We start from the raw sequence: 9,204 nt of genomic DNA, 5'->3' as shown, positions 1-9,204 counted from the left end.
CCTCCTATCGGCACCAGTACTGGCCTCGGTACCCACCCTGCAACCCTCTCCAGCAACCCCAGAGGATCCCAGTAGATCCGGCCTGGCCAGCGCTCTCACCCCTCACCATTTTACCACCATCCTCTCTTGAGTTTGGGTCCCAAGTTGCCACTGCATGTGCCTCAGGAGGTGCCGGAGAATAACCCACCGGAGTGTGAGGAGGAAGCGCGGCCTGCCACAGCCACCCGAAGGCCATCAAGGCATCCCATATGGATCTGAACATTTCCCTGCTCGCAGTACTGGTCCTCGGTCTCTCCCAGGAGTTCTGCCTTGCAGACAGCTCCACAGCTGTGGCGCCTCTGCCAAGGGCACACAGGGAATGAGGGCAAGAGGCTGCTCGGCAGCTGGAGCCATGGGGCAAGGTGACGCGGGCACTTGGCAACGCAGTGCCCACTGGACGGGCAGCCCGTGGAGCCAATGGGAGAAGAGCCCTTTCAGGCCTGTGTGCTCCACCCGCCCCCCTGTTTGTTGCATCATGCACGTTCCATGGGCCACATGCCATGGGCCCTGCTCTGAGCCCCCCTTCTCCCCTGGGCTGGGCTGCTGCCAGGGACCCATGCCGCTGCCAAATTCCCTTGCTTTTCAATAGTTCAGAGATCTTGCCGTTTTCCTTTTGCCATACAGGTACTCGGTTGACTTCCCACCCTTTCCATTCCCAAGGGTAGCCATTCAGTACGTGCCTTGAATACAGAGAAAGAGTCGGGATAGGTATGGACAGGAGAAGGAGATTGTGCCTCGTGGTGAAACACACCCCATGCTGCTACCAGTTCTCCTCCTTGAACATGACCCTTCAGCGATGGTATTTTATTTGGTCTTTATTTGCAAGGCAACCGCTCGATATTCCCATGTTTTGCCCTCTCTTTTAGCAGAAGCATCCGTAAACCAAGAATTCAGTAACTGTTCCGAAAGGAATGACTCTTTGGGAGCCCATGGGAGAGGCTTCTGCTCCTCATGCACACCTGGGAGTTTGTGAGACAAATCCAGCATTTTAGTTTTCATTGTGATAAATCTCTCCTAACTTCTGTTGTTCACTTCTGCAACACTTTTCTATAGCCAGAGGCAGCAGATGTCCAACAGCAGCTCCATCAGCCTTTTTTTTTCCCTCATTCCCTTCGCTTCTTTTATTGTTTTTCCCCTTTTATCTGCTGCTTCTTCTCTCTAAGCCTGTCTCTGAGCCAAAGCAATTTGCATGCATCCAAGGAAGGATCTGCCATTAGTGCTGATCTGTCTGTCCTCTTAGTTAAGATATATTTAGCCATCGCCTCTGGGGCTTTTTTTGTTGGGTTGTTGGGGGTTTTTGTATTGTTTTGTTGGGGTGTTTGTTTGGTTTTTTTTTTTGTTTTTGTTTTTGGGGTTTTTTTTTGCTGTTCAGTGGCTTTAAGGAGCAGGTGCCAGCAACAGAATGACAAGATTAAAAATACCTGCTGTCAGATAGCTCTCCCTATGCAGATGCTTATTGCTTAACCCTACTGAAGAGCTCTGAATAATAGAAATATTGCACCTACTGCATCCCATGCTGGTGCCCTGCCCATCCTTGCACAGCATCTCCCTCCCCATCGAAGGGGCTGACCCATGGGAGCTGAGCTGCTAGCTGGGGGGTTGCTGGGGTTGTGGGGGGGTGGTGGCGGCCACAGCAGAGAGTCTGTCCTGGCCTTAGTGGGGAGGATGTCATCAGAACAGCCCAACCCTGTTCCTGCACCTGAGTTCAGCGCCCACGAGAACATGCGCGATCTACTGCGCACGCGCCGACTCCTGCCCGCAGCGCTCCCAGTTACCCGCCAGGCGCATGCGCAAGGTGCACCTCCCGGCGTGTCGGGGGGCGGCACTCCGGGCAGCTTCAGCGCACTTTACTGCGCATGCTCCTCGCTCCTGCGGCGCTACCGCGGCACCGTCACTACGCAGCGTCCGAGCGCCGCTTTAAAGCCGCGCGCTTCAGCCACAGCCAGTCCCGCGCAGCAGCAGCAGCACCAGCACCGGCAGCAGCGGCGGCAGCAGCTGCAGCACCGGCAGCGGCAGCAGCGGCGGCAGCAGCTGCAGCACCGGCAGCGGCAGCGGCACCAAGCTTTTGCCCTCAGCTGTGCACGGCCTTAAGGCAAGAGCAGTGCCCCTCACACAGCCCTGCTTTTAGCTGCTGCCCAGCAGTCACACACTTGCCAGCTTCTCGTACTGCCCGGCTACAGAACCGGCGTGGGGACACCCAGGAAGCGGGGAGGGGACAGGGACAGGGCACGTCACCCAAACTAAGCAGAGGGGGACTCCACACCAGTGACATCGTGCTTGGTGTAAAGGGAGGCTGGTGGGGGGGAGGGCAGCAGGGGGCTGGAGCGCACGGCTCCAGGGTGTGTGCTCTGGGGACAGTCCGGCTTTGGGGCAGCTCTGAGCTGTACAGCCTGAGCCCTGCAGTTTGGGGAGAAGCTGCACCGTGCATCACCAGTTTCAATCTATTTTGCTACAAAGTCCTCTTTTTGCTAATTCTCTATTACTTCCAGCTAAACTCTCCTCATCCCTGCACAGTAGAATTGCACCTTTGGTTTTCTTTTCCCTCCCCTTTCCAGCCCCCTCCCCCTTGCATGGAGCACCCATGCGTGCGGCCCTACCAACCCCCTTTGCTCATGTTCTGAAAGGAGCCTGAACTAGACTGACACCACATTTTAGTCCTGAACTGGGCTCTCTCTGCTCCTTCTCTTCCGATTTCCTCTTCTGACCCACCGGCTTCCGTCAAGACCAACAGACACAAACACTGACCCAGACCGCGATACGCCCAGCTCAAATAACAGTGCTGGAACCCCCAGCCCTGGGGTTACGGTGCCACGTTCTCATGGGGAACACGAGGTCCCTGATATGGGGCTTTCTAACAAGGTGCTCGCAAAGGGCTAAAGGGCACTTGCTAACAAGATCCTTGTTAAAGGGGGGCTTACTAACAGGATGGTTTGAAGTGCCATAGTGGTTATGTCAGAGGTGACCCTGCCTAAACAATGTCTCACTTGAACAACTCCTAGTTAGTCTTGAGTGATTAGTGTTCTTGAGATAATTTAAAGCGGACCCAGGACTGATAAGGAGGTGGCATCCCAAGGAAGATGGTGCCTGCGACAGAGAAGGAGGAAACATCCCAAGGATAATTGTGCCCATCTGGAACAATCACAACTACGCATGTGCCAGGGGAAGGAGGTGAAAAAGTTCAACCCGATGAAGACTTTGAGCCTTCCTTGCTGAGACCCCCTGACGACCACCACCATGAGACAATGCACAGGTGCAGTTGGGAGGAGTGTATGGAAATGACTTCTTGGGACTCATTTTAACACAAAGCAGGACAGGTTACGCATATGTATAGGTGTGTTGGGAAATGCCATTAATATGTAACATTCTATTGTACATAGTTCAGGTGAATTGCCGTGTTTGGTGTGCATGTCTGTGGTGGAGCAACCCCCATGCACCCAGTGCTGAATAAACACACCTGCTTTGTAACTCTCTGTGCGTTGTGAAGTTTCTGCACATCATTCCTGAGCTCTCCCCTGTAGCAGGGAAAGAAGAGAAACCTCAGAGACTTTCAGTGCAATGCTCTAAAGCCAGCCAGAGATTCGTTCCTGCATCTGAAACGTTAAAATCCCACTTGGAGTTACAGAATTCTCTCTCTCATTAAAAAAATACCTCAAAAAACGACCCTGACAGTTTACCTGCAACTGCTGTAACATGGTACTCGTTGTAAAAATCAGCTCACTGAATATTGTCATCATGAGTGGCCAGTGTATAAATGAAATAACAGAAAGTGACCTTCGAATGGAACCTTGAACTGTAACACTGTTCTGGAGTTAATATCATTTTGTAAAAGAAAAGGAAAATGGGACAAGGTGCCCTATGTGGATTTACACTTTTACTTAAGAGAGAAAGAGTGGAAAAAGAATGCAAATCCATCAACCAAGAAATGTCTCTTACCATCAAAGACAAAAAGGTTCAAGGACTTTGCTCTGCATGTACCTCTACCAAAACATGCTGTAAACATTTGGCCTTAAGAGGAATTGACAGAATTAGATATTGCTACCACTGCCCCAGTAATTCCTGCTGTACCTTCCTCTGAGCATGGAAGATTTAAAATAAGCTAAAAAGAGAAAAAAGAAGAAACAGGTTACATTTCTGGTGGACATGGGAGCAGCGTTCTCAGTGTCGGTTCTCAGTGTCGAATAAACAAAAGGGAAAACTGGAATTAAAATGGCAAATATGGTGGGAACCACAGGGAAAGGGGAAAACTGGCCCTTCTTACAACCCTTGAATTTGCAATTTGGAAACAAACTTTTAACTTGTAAATTGCTGTATGTTCCAGAAAGTCCAATACCCTTAATTGGAATGAATCTATTATCTAAACTGAACACATAAATTGTTTCTGAAAAGGGGGAATTGTTGTTAAAAATCAAAAGATACAAGAAATAACCCCAGAAATAAGTTATGCAGTGGTCCTTGCCCTATGGAAAACCAACATCCCAGGGAAATCTAAATTAGCATAGCCAGTACAAACTGAATTGCAAGAAAGTGCAAAACCAGTTAGGATTAAACAATAGCCAGTGAAACCTGAGGCAAAACAGGGAATAAAAAAAGTTGATAGTTTTTGAAATATAAGATTTTAAGAGAGTGTGAATTTTGCAGTTGTTGTGAGTGGTTTGAGAAGCAATCCTGCACTGTAAAGCACATCAAGTGAAAAGAACAAAAATAGCAAAAATTCAGAAGGACGGTGAACAACTATCAAGAGTCAGGTAACATTGCCTCCCTTAATCATGAGAGAAATATTGCAAACAAGACATCAAAATGCCATCGTGGTGCAGATGCCCTTGTGATGTTCCTAAGGAGGCACTTGGTGTCAGTCTGAATGCTGGAAAGGGCTGAGTCAGTAACAGCAAACTGCAAGGTATGTTTAAACAATCCAGTAGGACAACAGAAAACTCAAATGGGTAAGTTAAAGACAGGGGTGAATCTGGGAGATTACTGATGTTACAGAGGTACCTAAATGTAATGGCCAGAAGTATGTTTTGGTTGGGCTTGACACTTTTCCTGGATGGCCAGAAGCCTTTCCCTGTCGCACCAATCAAGCTAAGGAAACAGTGAATTGGCTCCTACGGGAGATTATTCCTAGATCTGGAATACCTTTTGGGATACCACCTGATAGAGGACCACATTTTGTGGCCACAGCGGTGCAGAACATGGGCAAAATCCTAGGAATGCCCTGGGATTCGCACGCCTCCTGAAGACCGTGGCCTAGTGGGAAAGCGGAAAAGAGGAATCCAACTTTGAAACGACAAATTGGCTTCTCGACAGATATTGCTAAATTGAAAGGGCCTCAGGCACTTCCACTGACACTGTTATGAAGAATAAAACCCCGAAGCAGAATGTCAGTAAGTCAAAGTATGGAAAACCACATGAAACTCCTAATGCAAATACGCACGTCACGGAAAAACAGGATGTGTCATCATTTGCTGTCTCCTGGAAAGACTCCAGCCAGACTCCACAGAGCGTAGCGGTGTAGAGTCGACCCCTGACGCTGGAGAATCCAGCACACAAGTTTCGACCTGAAGACCTGGAATGAAAAACCTCACAAGGAAAGCAGAATGGACCCTACCAAGTGTCGTTAAGCACCTTTACTCCAATCAAGATTGCTGAATCAGATGCTTGGATCCACGACACCACAGCGAAGCAGGCGACACCCACTAGCTGGACAATGGTTGGAAATCCAGAGACTTTAAAGTTAACGTGATTAACAAACTTGTTTTTCTGTTTGCTCTGCAGTCTAGGATGGTGGAAGCACGAATAAAAGAGAAATCATCATCAAACCAAGAGCAGGTAGCAAATAGTACTCAGAGACAAACCTGTATCTTGAGTGATTGAGAAATAAAAGGAGGTGAACAAGCTCAGACAAGGAAATAAATACAAACCAAATACCAATAGAAGTAAAAAAAAAAGTAATTATAATTTGATTAAAGAACTTGTAAATTGGCAAAATATATCACAAATTACTTTAGGACGGCCTATATTATGCTCCATTGGAAGAAATCTCCCTTTAAAGGAAATAAAACTTGGCATCTGGCACAAGTGACAATTTGACATTCAGTAAAGCAGCAATTTGATTATGTGAAAGCACTGAGTATAATTATCAATACTTTCAAAGGGGGGAAATGTTACAGTCACCCTAGTAAGACACTTTAATGTCTAGGTTATTTTGGTTGTAGTTTAGGATATGATTTGGATTTTAAAGGAGCTACAGCTGCTATGAGAATATACAGCACGTTAGGACTTTTAGGAACAAGAAAGAAAGAACTCCCCTCAAAAGGGAGAATCAGGCAGCTGGGTTTCCTCCCCCGAAAGGCAAGCCTGGGTCTGGAGGAGCAGCGGGGAACCCCAGCCACGCGAAGCACCGTAACTTATTCTCCAGAGCTCCTAAACCCGTCTGCAGACTCTCAGCAGCAGCAGCAGGACTTGCTTTTCCAGTGAATGTGTTTTCTGCACGGTCACCAACTTGACTTGAATCTTTTCAACGCCCACGAAGTCTGGTGTGGGAAGAAGCACGCCCGGTTCCTGAGGATTCCTCTGCCGCACCAGCTGCGGGTTTTCCTGTAGCTCTTTCCAAGACGCATCTGCAGCGTGAAACTCTGCAGTTTCAACGTCGCTTCAGTGGGGCCCTTCAACGGCTTCAGAAGACGCTTGCGCACGGCCTTCTCCAGGACAGCATTTGCCAGCATCTGCAAGGGCAAAGCACAAGTCCAGCTCAGCTCCTCCTCTCCAGCAGAGCTGAGCCCAACGTAACCATTCCCAAAACAGACACCCGAGTGTGAAACCTACATGCTGGCCCCACTCGTTACACCAGCTGAGGTTGCAGATGTTTGCTGACAAGGAAACAGAAGGCAGAGCAGAATTTGCACTGTTTTCATTTACAGTGATGTGGTAAAGAAATAACCCCCCCCATCCAACGCCTGAGCCCACCCAGACCAGAAAAACAAAAATTAAAATTAAAGAAAACCCTGCAAGCCATGGAAACCCCAAAAACCCAATTAAAAAAAAAACCCAAATCCCAAACAAACCCAAACCAACCCAAAATAAGAAAAACACAAACCAAAATCACCTCCAAACCAAAAGCCAAGAAACCCGGAAACCCCGGACACCACAGAAACCACAACAGAAACCCTAAGGCCTCCTCCACCCAAACAACCCCCCCGAGACAGCAAACCCACAAGCCGCAAGTATGAAGAGACACAAACCCACACAAACCCCGCAGACACCCCCCGTGTCCCCAAAACCCTGAAAAACCCGCCAGCCCCAAAGCGACCTCCCCTATCCCACTAAAACAGCCCCACAAGCCTGCACCGGCCCCACTAACCCCAGGCCCAAGGCAAAGCCCCACAGAACCCCGATAGTCCCAACACCCAGCGAAAACCACAAGCCTGAACAGAAACCCCGCACCGCCTCCTTCCCCCCCGCCTCCCCGACCCCGCCGAGCACCAAACCCAAACAGCTGCCGAGCGCGGCCCCAACGGCAGCCCCGACCCCACGCCCCGGACACGCTCAGAATGCTCGGGAAGGGCTCAGCAGCGCCCCGCCCCGCCCGCCCCCTTCCACGGGGGAGCGATGGCAGGCGCTGAGGAACCTGCCCGGGCTGACTCGCCTCACCCGTGCCGGCTGCTCGGGGAAGGGGAGCTCTGGCCTGGTCGCACCCCCCGAGCCCCCGCGGCGACCCGCGGCGCGCACGGCCCGCGAAACGCGGAGCTCCCCCCTCCCGGCCCAGACACCCCGCCGGAAGCCGCGCAGAAACGTCCCGGCAACGGACCGGCGCCGGGAGAACGCCGGCCGCGGGCGGCGGAAGAGAAGGCGCGGCGCCTCGCCGCCCGCGGGCCCCGCACCGGCCCCGCGGAGCCCCGGCCCGCCGCGACCCCTCGCGCCGCGAACCGCTGGGCCCCGGACGACCCCGCGCGGGGCGGCGGAGGCGGCGCCTCACCGGGAGGGAGCGCGGAGCCGGCGGCAGCGCTCGGCACGCAGCGCGGCGTCACGCAGCCGGGACCGGCGGCCAGAACCCCGGCCAAGTTCGCGCGCTCCTTCCACGGCGGATGCCCGGCCGGGTGCGAGCCCGACTGTGCGTGCACCGGGCGCAACTCCCGGCATCCCGCGGGACGCCACAGCGCCCCAGAGCGCATGCGCAGGATACTCCGGGCAGCTTCAGCGCGCCCTGCTGCGCATGCTCATCGGTCCCGCGGCGCTACCGCGGCGCGGTCGCCAGGCATGGCACGCGCTTTTAAGCGCTCTGCCGCTCGAGCCGCGACGCCCGGCCGCAGCACCGCAGCGAGTCCGTAAGGAGGCAGAACGCAGCGGGTTTCGTGCGCTGCACCACCCGGCCGCAGCACCGAGCTCATTGTGCCCGCTCTCCTGCGCATGCGCAAAGTACACGGTCCCGGCTTCCGCGGGGCATCACATCGCCCCAGAGCGCATGCGCAGAGTACTCCGGGCAGCTTCACCCCGCTCTAGTGCGCATGCTCCTCCGGCCCGCGTCGTGGTCGCTAGGCAACGGCCGCGCGCTCGTTCTGTCCCCAGGAAGCTGGGAGGGGACAGGGACAGGGCAGTGCACCCGAACTCTGAGCACAGTTAAAAACGACCCCGACGGTTTACCTGCAACTACTGTAGCATTTCCGTGACAGATGGCAGAGCCATAGAGTCTGCTTCACACAGATTCGTAGCTGAACCTCTGCCAGCTTCTGCCTTCCTGTCTCAATCCTGTTTGGGGAGTTTCACATTCCAACCGTGCCATAGAGAGCTAAACAGACAAAGCCACGGCTCCACCAAGACATTAACCCCCTCCATAGTTCCTTGTAAGTTTGTGCACTGGGCAATGTCTGACCTAAGAAGGTGAAGAGACTTGCTAAGGGCCAGGTGCACACCTGTTGCATGATGATATACATACACAAGGACATATGTTGCCCCATATGAATTGAAATATGATGAAAGACTGAAATATAGATGTCTCTGCCTATTCTTTGTGCTAAGAACATCTGTTACCCTTATTCTGATCTGGAATAGTAATAGTCTAAAAAAATACCAGAGTGCACTTACGCTCCTTTAAAGCTTCTGCAGTCAACTTGCTGGTTTACTGAGGAAGAACATGTGTGTGGAAAAACAGAACATTCTCCTGCCTATGGC

General features: G+C 52.0%; 1 long non-coding RNA gene across 1 annotated transcript; it reads right to left on the bottom strand.

Annotated features, from left to right (window-relative positions):
* Nucleotides 1-5,969: 5,969 nt before the first annotated feature.
* LOC311193283 lies at nucleotides 5,970-8,127 on the bottom strand. Its single transcript, XR_014617380.1, has 2 exons — nucleotides 8,012-8,127; nucleotides 5,970-6,761 (listed from the first exon to the last, which is right to left on the bottom strand). It is a non-coding gene; the product is annotated as an uncharacterized lncRNA (long non-coding RNA).
* Between the last annotated feature and the right edge of the window lie 1,077 nt (nucleotides 8,128-9,204).

The sequence above is a fragment of the Gallinula chloropus genome, assembly GCF_964237585.1.
Source record: "Gallinula chloropus genome assembly, chromosome: 6".
Lineage (NCBI taxonomy): Eukaryota > Metazoa > Chordata > Aves > Gruiformes > Rallidae > Gallinula > Gallinula chloropus.
This window is presented reverse-complemented; position numbering and strand designations above follow the sequence as displayed.